The 9,959-nt window shown below is 31.9% G+C and overlaps 1 non-coding gene across 1 annotated transcript; it reads left to right on the top strand.

The window, feature by feature from the left end:
- Nucleotides 1-8,371: 8,371 nt before the first annotated feature.
- On the top strand, nt 8,372-8,444 carry Trnav-uac. The gene has a single exon. It is a non-coding gene; the product is annotated as a tRNA-Val (tRNA).
- Nucleotides 8,445-9,959: the final 1,515 nt, after the last annotated feature.

Below are 9,959 nucleotides of genomic sequence, written 5' to 3'. Positions count from 1 at the left end.
CGTAATATCACATGACCTCGGTGGAAATTCATGTTCAGCATTGAGACTTATTAGTCGATTTTGGAAAACTTCCCTCAACATATTCATCGTCTCGCCTGCCGTATGTGCCCTTGCGCCATCTTGTTGAAAGTAAAAGTTTGTAATTTCGTTTTCTTCCAGCTGGTTAACAAAAGGAGCGATAATTTCTTCTCTATACCTTTGCGCAGTAAGAGTACCATTAAAAAAAATAGGTCCATAAATCCTCCTTCGATTGAGAGCACACCAAACTCCAATTTTTTGAGCGTGTAGAGGGCCCTCGACAAAAAAGTTATCTGGTTTTTCAGAAGACCACATTCTCATATTCTGTGAGTTTACGTAACCACTTAAATGAAACCAGGCTTCATCAGAAAAAAAGGTGATATTATGAAGTTCACCGTAGTTGTTTAAAAACCATTCACAAAATACAGCCCGTCGCGGAAAATCAACTTCATGAAGTTCTTGCTGACAAGTTAAACGATAGGAGAACAAACGCAAATCTTTTTTTAACACTGTGTGGCAGGTACCGACTGATACTCCCACCATTTGTGATAAAACACGTACAGAAGTTCTTGGCGCATTTTCCATTATTTGTTGGACATTTTCTTTTAATTCTTCAGTCCGCTTTTTAGGTCGGCCGCTTCCTTCTTTTCTTGTTACACTGCCCGTTTCACGAAAAACATTAACACAACGCTGAACTGCACTTTGAAAAATTTTGTACTCAACAACGCCGGGAAATTGATTTTGAAATTCTATGAAACATTCCTCAATAGAATACTTCCATATTCCATCAATCTTGCGTCCATTTCTAAAGTAGGACTCTATGATAAACACTTTTTGTTCTTGAGAAAACACCATTTTAAACGCTTTTTAAAACGAAAATATTCAAATTGATAGCAGCGATATAGCGCTTTGACAGATGACGTTTAAGTTCATTTGCTATACGCTACGCCCTACGTCCAAATTTTCAGAACCAACTTGACCACGTTTTTATGTGAACGCTCGTTATTTGTTGTGATAGTTTACACATTACTTTATGCCCAATATGTATAAGTACTGTATACAATGTATAACCACAGTATGCACAATACATAATCAAAAATGCCATAGAATCAGTGTGTGGGTATGTTTTCCGCTGTAAAATTTACTGAACAAATCGTTAAATTCTCTATTAACAATATTTTATTACAAAAGTATTTTTATAATGCCTTTATCCTGACTAAGGACGTACAATCCAAGCAATTTTTTTTATAATTTATCTACCACATTGATACTATACTTCGTTCAATATTTTTCCCTTGGATAATAAAAATATCACTTTATGAGAAAAACTTATTTTAAAAAAAGTCCTTTGTGTACAACACAATGGGGTTACCATTTTTCAATTTCTTCGAGATCCAAAGAACTGTATAAGTATCCTTATATGGTATTTTAGGTATCAAAAAAAATTATTTTAAAAATATGCTACTTAAAATCTGCGTATGAAGCTGACAACAATGCATCTGTTGTAAAAATCATCTGTTGTAGAGTAATCCATTATGAAATCTACGGCTTTTCTACATGCCACTCAAAAATTTACGTAAAACTCAAACAGGATTTAGAAGCACTAGCAGTTGGTATTAAAAAAGCTTATTAGACTTAATATTCATTTATCTGTGACAAAATTTATCTCCTCATAGTGGATAGTCATTATTCTAACTGTAATCAATTTTATTTTAATGTATAGTTAAAAAAAATATTTATCTAAAATCAATAATCAATCGACACATTATTAAGTACAGCGATTATAGAAATATACAGGTATGCATTTTGGTACGTATGACTGCATCATTTACAGGGTGGTCTTTAATTACGTTCCAATAATAAAGGGGACGTTTCCTCAGATAATTCTAAGGAAAAAAGTTTCTTTTAGAAAGAAAAAAACTGATTCTTGCCTTTATGATAAGCACTACTGGGAATAATTTATTAAAATTTGGTACACTACGCATCTGGTAATTCTTAAAATGTTTCATTTCTGACAAGTCAAATAATTTTTAGTAAAGGAATGTATTTACAAGGAAATCTTTGAAATTATTTTGCTTAACATTTTTCGATTACTTGTTTTCTGTCTTCCAATATCATCAATACATTCCACAAAAGCTCGAGTTTCCTTACAATTTTTTTCTAGACAGAATTGGTAAAATGGAATAAAATGTTATGTTGCCCTATAAAAAATTTAATTAGTGTATATTCCATGGGGAAAAAATAATATAAGATCAAAGTTTGAGGTAGGTGTCTCACAATCAGATTTTAATCGGGAAAGTTTAATAAGGAGTAAGGCTTGCAAAAATAAAATCAAAAGTTCATAGAAACTAGTATTTGAGATACAGGGTGTTTAAGTTAATACAAAAATCTCCGTTTTTTTCAAATACCTCAATAACTACTTGGCCGAGTTTGGTACAACATTAAATGTTTTTGTCAGTATGTAAGGGGCTTAATATAATGTAACTAGATTGACTTTAATTATTCCAGGGTCGGCGCTGGGGATCCTAGTTAAATATTTTAAAGTAAAATTAGAGCATGTCACTGCTTTTTTATACGTTTACCTACATTAGCGTAAATTCATTTTTCTTTTGCATTTTTTGTCTATTTTGCCTACGTTTCAAGAAAAAATATATACAGGGTGACATAGAAAAAAGTACATTGCATAGTGCCACACAATAGAGGACACTAAAATAAAAAAAAAAGTTCCTATGAACACGGGTCTGCAAGGCCTTCGGTTAAAAGATACGGGGTGTTGAATTTTATTTTTGTTTGGGTTTTTTTTTGAATATCTTTAGCCAGAGACGCAAGAAATGGATAAAATGTGGTATACAGGGTTTTTTTTATCATGCTAAATTCAAATATGATCTTAGTTTTGTGATTACTGATAGAGGGCGCTACATACAGGGTTCCATATCTATTGAATCGGTCCTAACTTTTTTGCTATACACTGTATGTCATTTTCGACTGAAAAAAATTTGTTATCCCTTCTTTATACGTAAGAAAGGTATACCTTGTCCAAGTCGCTAGAAGCAATGGTTCCAGTACAAAAGCCGACAATGCACGCAAATTATTCAAAAAGCGCCAAAGTAACATTTGCAAAAACAATGATAAATAACAATTAAATAATGTGTCATAATGACACTTGTCAAACTAATATAATAATTGTTAGAGGTATTTTGTGTTCTTGATTAAGTTTTTCATTGGTTTTCTCACTGATTATTCAAAATTGCTTTCAAAAATGGTTCGCTACACTTTTGAAGAATACAGGGACATGATTATGTGTTACGGCGAAGCTAGATCAAATTCTTACGAAGCTCAACGTATCTATCGAGAAAGATATCCTTTAAGACAAGTTCCTAATGTTCGAACATTTATTGATGTGCATAGGCGTTTGGGAGAAGATGGCTGTTTTAGAAAACCAAAATTGAATAGTGGGGTTTCCAGAACTCGTCGCACTGTGCGAAACGAAGAAACTGTTTTACGAATGGTAGAAAATAATCCGAGAACAAGCACCAGGAAAACAAGTTCAGCGGTGCGAAACCTTAACCGTGAATCAGTTAGACAAATTTTCAAAGAACAACTTCTTCGCCCATATCATTTCCAAAAAATTCATTCACTATTGGAACATGACTTTGTTCCTCGTGTACAATTTTGCGAATGGTTTCAAAACCAAAGAGAAAACATTATTTCATCAATTTTGTTTACTGACGAAGCTAGTTTTAGTCGTGATGGTATTCTGAACCTACATAACATGCACCATTGGAGTGATGAAAATCCTCATCAAACTATAATTCGGAGTCACCAATATGGGTTTTCTATTAATGTGTGGGCAGGTATAATCGACAATTACTTAATTGGCCCATTTCGATTGCCCAATCGATTGACAGGTGCACTGTATCGAAATTTCTTGGAGAATGATTTAAACACATTATTAGAGGATGTCCCATTGGCCATTATTGGAAGAATGTATTACATGCATGATGGGGCGCCAGCTCACTTTTCTCGAGTGGCAAGGGAATATTTGGACAGGAGATTTGGAAATAGGTGGATTGGTCGAAGGGGGCCTGTACCCTGGCCAGCTCGTAGTCCCGACCTTAATCCCCTCGATTTTTCATTTTGGGGATTTATGAAAAATGAAGTTTATGCTGTAGAAATACATAATGAAGAACAATTATGGATAAGAATTATGGAATCGGCAGATAGATTTCATAATAACCTAGGAATATTTCAAAGATGCCGTCAATCATTAAGAAGAAGAATGGAAAAATGTATTGAAGTACAAGGGCAACAATTTGAACATCTTCTAAAAACTTAATGTTTTGTTTTAATTAATCATATTTTTCATCATACCATTAAAATTTAATTGTTGAAGTATTTATCATTGTTTTTGCAAAAAAAAAATTAAAATTCAACACCCCGAATCCTTTAACCGAAGGCCTTGCGGACCCATGTTCATAGGAACTTTTTTTCTTGTTTTAGTGTCCTCTATTGTATGACACTATGCAATGTACTTTTTTCTATGTCACCCTGTATAATTCGTTTATCTCTGCGCCCCTAGAAAATATTTTTTTCTTTCTAATTGAATGTGAATTAATTGCAAAAAAGTTAATATTAGTCAATATTTCGGAAATCATTTAATCAATCGAGTTGAAAGTTTCATGTAAAATATTTTTTAGAGTTGGTAAAAAATGATCATCATTTGGTTGGCTCAGCCTGTCAGGAATTTTCCATGAACCTGCGCTTCCTTCCTAATGCACACCAATTAACAATATCTTAGAGTATGTATTATTAGTTAATAAAATTAAATTAATAAAATGCGAGGAGTACCTACACCTATTTTCGGTTTATTATTATTTAAGAGGAATTGTCTTTACTTTCATCTTTCCTAGTACTTTGCCTCTTTGGTGGCGTGTTAAATCGTCCAGAAGGGAAAAGGTGAGGACAGTGGAAAACTACGCGACATAAAATATTAATTTGTCCAGAGATTGTGAGTTATGCACCGCGGCTCGCCTCAGGACTGCTCCAACTGCCCAGGACTTTAAGGCGACAAAGTAGGCGAAGGCACGCGACCACTCCAAGTACACTTAGGAGCTGTGGCGATTTTTGTACGCAAAACAGAAGGACACGGGACTTCTTGGATAGTTACAAGAAAAATTGTGGATACATTTCCACGAACTAATTAATTTTAAATATATATATANTATACAGGGTGTTCCAGATAGACCTTCAATTAGACGTTTCTGGAAAACTACGCGTACTGGAATTCTGAAAATTTATGTACGGGGGTTTCTCCTAATGTTCTATCGATTGAAAATATTGGCGTCGTCGTGGAACTTCCGGTTCTACCGGAAGTAGACGTCAACTCGCTTATTTCAAATGGAATGTACTATTTTTTATTTCATTTTTGGATTCTACATCGAATTTTAAGGTAAGTTTCATAACCTTACTTTATCCTTAAACTCTAACGTTTTTGAAATATTTTGATTTTTTCAAAATTTTTGAAAAAAACATACCTACACTTAATCGGTTCTATCTCCTCCAATTTTTAAGATAGGAAGCTGACATTTTAGAAGGACAATACCAAAACGTGTCCAAATATCTGGAATATACGAAAGTTGGTGCATGTTACACAGGGCGTCTAAACAACTCGGACCAATTGTGTCAAATTGATAGTTTAATAACTCGCTTATTTTAAATAGAACACCCTGTGTTTTATAATGCCAGTAGATGCACCTGTTAATTCTCTTTCCATTGGTAGAAGCATTCCCTATACCTAAATCCCACCGATTTTGAGATATTTGAACATAAGAGACGAATATAATCCGACAGTTAGCTGTAGGTTGGCTGTGGAAAAACATTTAAATGTCACCAAGTGTCATTACTTAGCAGATTTGCTGCCATTGCTGTAAAGCGAATTTGTCGATTTTCAAGTGTTTTCAATATATATATGCATATAAATAAATTAATATCCCTATGTGTTCACTTGCTACATAGTTTTTATTTTTAAATTTGGTGGAGTCAAGATAGCTTAAAATTATGCATTATTTCGAAAAAATTATGGGGAGCATGGATTTTCCTAAAAAATTTTGAAATTACTAGGAGATAAGTAGGTATTAGAAAAAAGTCATAAACTTATTTTTGTACGATAATTGTTTTTTAATTGTTTAAACGATAATAAATAGTTTTTTAAAAAACATTTAAAATAATTCAATGAATTTTAAATCGAATTCTTTCAAACTGACAGGATAGGGGTTTTCGATGTCGCTGAACAAGAATATGAAGTCGGAAAACGAAAATTCAAAATGGCTGATCCAATATGGCTGACTATTTTAAACAATTTATTTAACAATTTTCGATTTTAAATCAAAGTCGCTTATATTTGTAATATAGGGGTTTTTGAGGCTGCTAAACAAGAATATAATGTCGGAAAATGAAAATTCAAAATGGCTGATTCAATATGGCTGACTATTTTAAACAGTTTATTTAACAATTATCGATTTTAAATCAAGCTCGCTCATATTTGTAATATAGAGGTTCGAAAAATGAAAATTATAAATGGCTAAAGAGGTTTTATTGAAAATATGTTTTATTTTTTAAAGAACAAATTTATTACAAAATAATTAATTTTTAAATCTTTTCGAGTTCTTGCTCTTTTTCAAAAATAACTGGGCAATTAAGGCTTTGGGCCAATAAAATTGAAAAAAAAACACTGATTTTAAATACAAAATTATAAAATCAAAATCAACGTCTTCTATTATTTATTTATTCATTAATTATTTTAAAAATGGATCAATATTCATACATAAATTTTATTAAACTCATACATTTACAGGTTTAGCATAAAAGAAAACGAATATAAATACCTTAAATGCAAACTGAAGATTATTTGTAATATTAAGTAGTAATATTGCATTAAAGAATTACAAGTGTACGAGAGTAGGTATAACCTCAAAATGGACAAAATATGTGAATAACACTTTTTAACATACTGATAACTGCAGCTTACTCGAAAACATAAAAATCATATTCTTATATCATTTATAATAATTATTATTTAATTCTTATAAACGAAAAACGCTTTTAAAATAAATGAAACTGTAACAAAAAAATATTTGGTGTGCTCACTGCTTAGCTTCGTTACCCAGACTCATATCTGTGTCTACATCAATAAGAGAACTTATATTCACAATTTCAGATACATAATATACGTTTTAAAAATGAATATTAAATCACTCCATCAAAAAATGTTATTTTTTTGCTGTTATAACAATTTTCCGCTTATTACTATAAATAAAAAAATTATTTTTCGCATGATTTACTTTTTTAAGGTCTAGATCTGTAAACCTCCTTGATGGTTTATTAAACAAAAAAAATTTTTTTTTGTACATTATTAAACTTTATTTAACAATAAATTTCAAGGATTTTTCATGAAATATTTTAATTTTTTATTTTCTGTTTTTTTCAACTATTATTTCAATTTTTTAAGAAAAATAAAATGCGCCATCTTAAAGTAGAGATTTTAAGCTCTCATAAAGTTTCAATATCACGTTTACAACTATAGTTTTTGATCTATAAAGTATGGACTAAATAGTAAAATTTGTGATTTTTTTAAATTATTGAATATGTTGAGCTCAATATTTTTCAAACTAAATTTTTGAGATTTTTCTCATATCACCCACTGTTTCAATCGTCATTTGAAGAGTAATCTGTGAGAGTTACAGATATTTATTTTAAAACTTAAAAGAATGACAGCTATTTTATTATTATTGTACAAAATTATAGAATAACGTAACTTTGTATACGTACTATAGATTTTTTTTTCTCAAGTCAAGACATAAAGTTTTGATAGCCGGATGATTCTTCTTTCATTTAAATTTTTGCAAGGTCGATTTGATCAATTAGATCAAAGGTTATAACAAATTTAGTGCAGCGCGCTCGGGGCCGCGCGCTCTTCGACAGCTATATACTTGGGGGCCGCCCGTCTCATTTTTCGTACCTTAGAAAAAAAATTTTACAGAATCAATTAGCATTTTAAAAAAACTTTATTAACATTTTTAATGTAAAATTTCCTGTTCTTTCGAATGGCGCAGATAATTTTTTTTTAAATACAATTTTATTATATATTTTGCAAAAACTGTAATTTTGCAACTGATTTGTTAAATAAATAATTTAGCGTACACTCTACAGTTAGTAACTTTTTATATGTTGTTTCTGACAACTTTACAAAGAGAAAAATAAAAAGTTCTCTCTTCCAGTAATTTTCGCGAAGTCAAAATCTATCTTAACTCCACTAATTAAGCGGTGAAAGTATCATTAACATTTCTCAGCAACCGGTTCCGTAGTGTAGCGGTTATCACGTCTGCTTTACACGCAGAAGGTCCCCGGTTCGATCCCGGGCGGAACCACGATATTTTATTGTCATCATAAATAAGTATTTATACAGGGTTACATTTTTTTAATTGTTCTATAAAGGTATCTATCTAATTTTAACAGCTACAAAAATGGTTAAATCGGTAAAATGTGAAGAATTTTATAGCGACCACGGATTCGTTTTTAAATTTAGAAAATTTCGAATTGTTCCGAATATATTCCAAGAAAATTGACTTCATACTATGTATTTCTTTTTTTGTCGTATTTCATTTGTTTTTAAAATTTTAGGACAAAAATGTGTAGTCTGACATTAAATGATGTGAGGAATTTTTTTTGCGGTTAGTATTAACGTATCTTTAATATTGTGTACTGCATGGGCGGTAGTTAATTTTTGTTTTTATTATGGACACCATATTGAATTTTTGTCTCATTAGAAGAAAATGGAATTTCTCTTTACAACGATGTATAATTTACAGGGTTCCCATAAATAAATATCAAAGATATTGATTAAGTATCATTATAATTTTAATAAAAAAAAATCAAGTGGCCATGTGAAACATTTAATTTTTTTCTATAAATTAATTTAATATTTGTTATTTTTAATACTTCTTGACATAACAATAACAAGAGCAACGAACAAAACAAAATATACAGGGTGGCCAAATGAAAACGAAACAGAGCCATTTTCAGGAACTGCGTCAAGTTTGTAGAGAAACGTTCAGACCCGTCGATTTTAGATTAAAGGAGGACATTCTTTGCTGGTATTTTTGATTCCGCCACTTTCACCCCCAAGCAAGGGTAAGTATCACCCCAAAATATTTAATTGGCATTGGGGGTTGAGTAATATTTCTTTTGAAAGCTCTTACAATTCTCTTTACAACAGACTTTAAATTTTATAATTAATTGTTTAATGCAACCAAACAACTTGTGTAGGAACTCAATAAAGACGATCCCGACCGCCGCTTACACTTTTGTGAAATTATGATGATTTATGTCTGGTAAATAGAGATTGACACCGGCAAATACTTTTTTCAGACGAGGCCACGTTTTGTCTCAATGGTACAGTGAACCGTCAAACTTGCAGGTATTGGAGTCGGGAAAATCCTCATTGGATGGCAGAGACACATACCCAACACCCACAGAAATTAAATGTGTGGGCTGGAATAGTTGACAACAGAACAGTAGGGCCTTTCTTCTTTGAAGGAACCCTTACAGGAGAAAAATATTTAGAGTTTTTACAAAATGACCTTGTTCCAGCTTTTGCAGTAATTTTTCCTAACGATAATGACCCTGATATTCTGATGACACCATATGGTTTCAGCATAACGGTGCACCTCCACACTATGCGCACCCTGTTCGAGATTTTCTGGACAATTGTTTTCCTAGGAGGTGGATCGGCAGACGAGGACCGATAGAATGGCCCGCGAGATCCCCAGATCTTACACCCCTGGACTATTTCTTATCGGGCTACTTAAAGTCCAAAGTGTACGTTAATAGACCACATAAATTAGAAGAACTCCAAAATTGTATTATAGATGAAATATACACAG

The sequence above is a fragment of the Anoplophora glabripennis genome, unplaced genomic scaffold, assembly GCF_000390285.2.
Source record: "Anoplophora glabripennis isolate ALB-LARVAE unplaced genomic scaffold, Agla_2.0 scaffold849, whole genome shotgun sequence".
Classification (NCBI taxonomy): Eukaryota; Metazoa; Arthropoda; class Insecta; order Coleoptera; family Cerambycidae; genus Anoplophora; species Anoplophora glabripennis.
The sequence above is the reverse complement of the archived record's forward strand: the minus strand, read 5'-3'. Positions and strand labels throughout refer to the sequence as shown.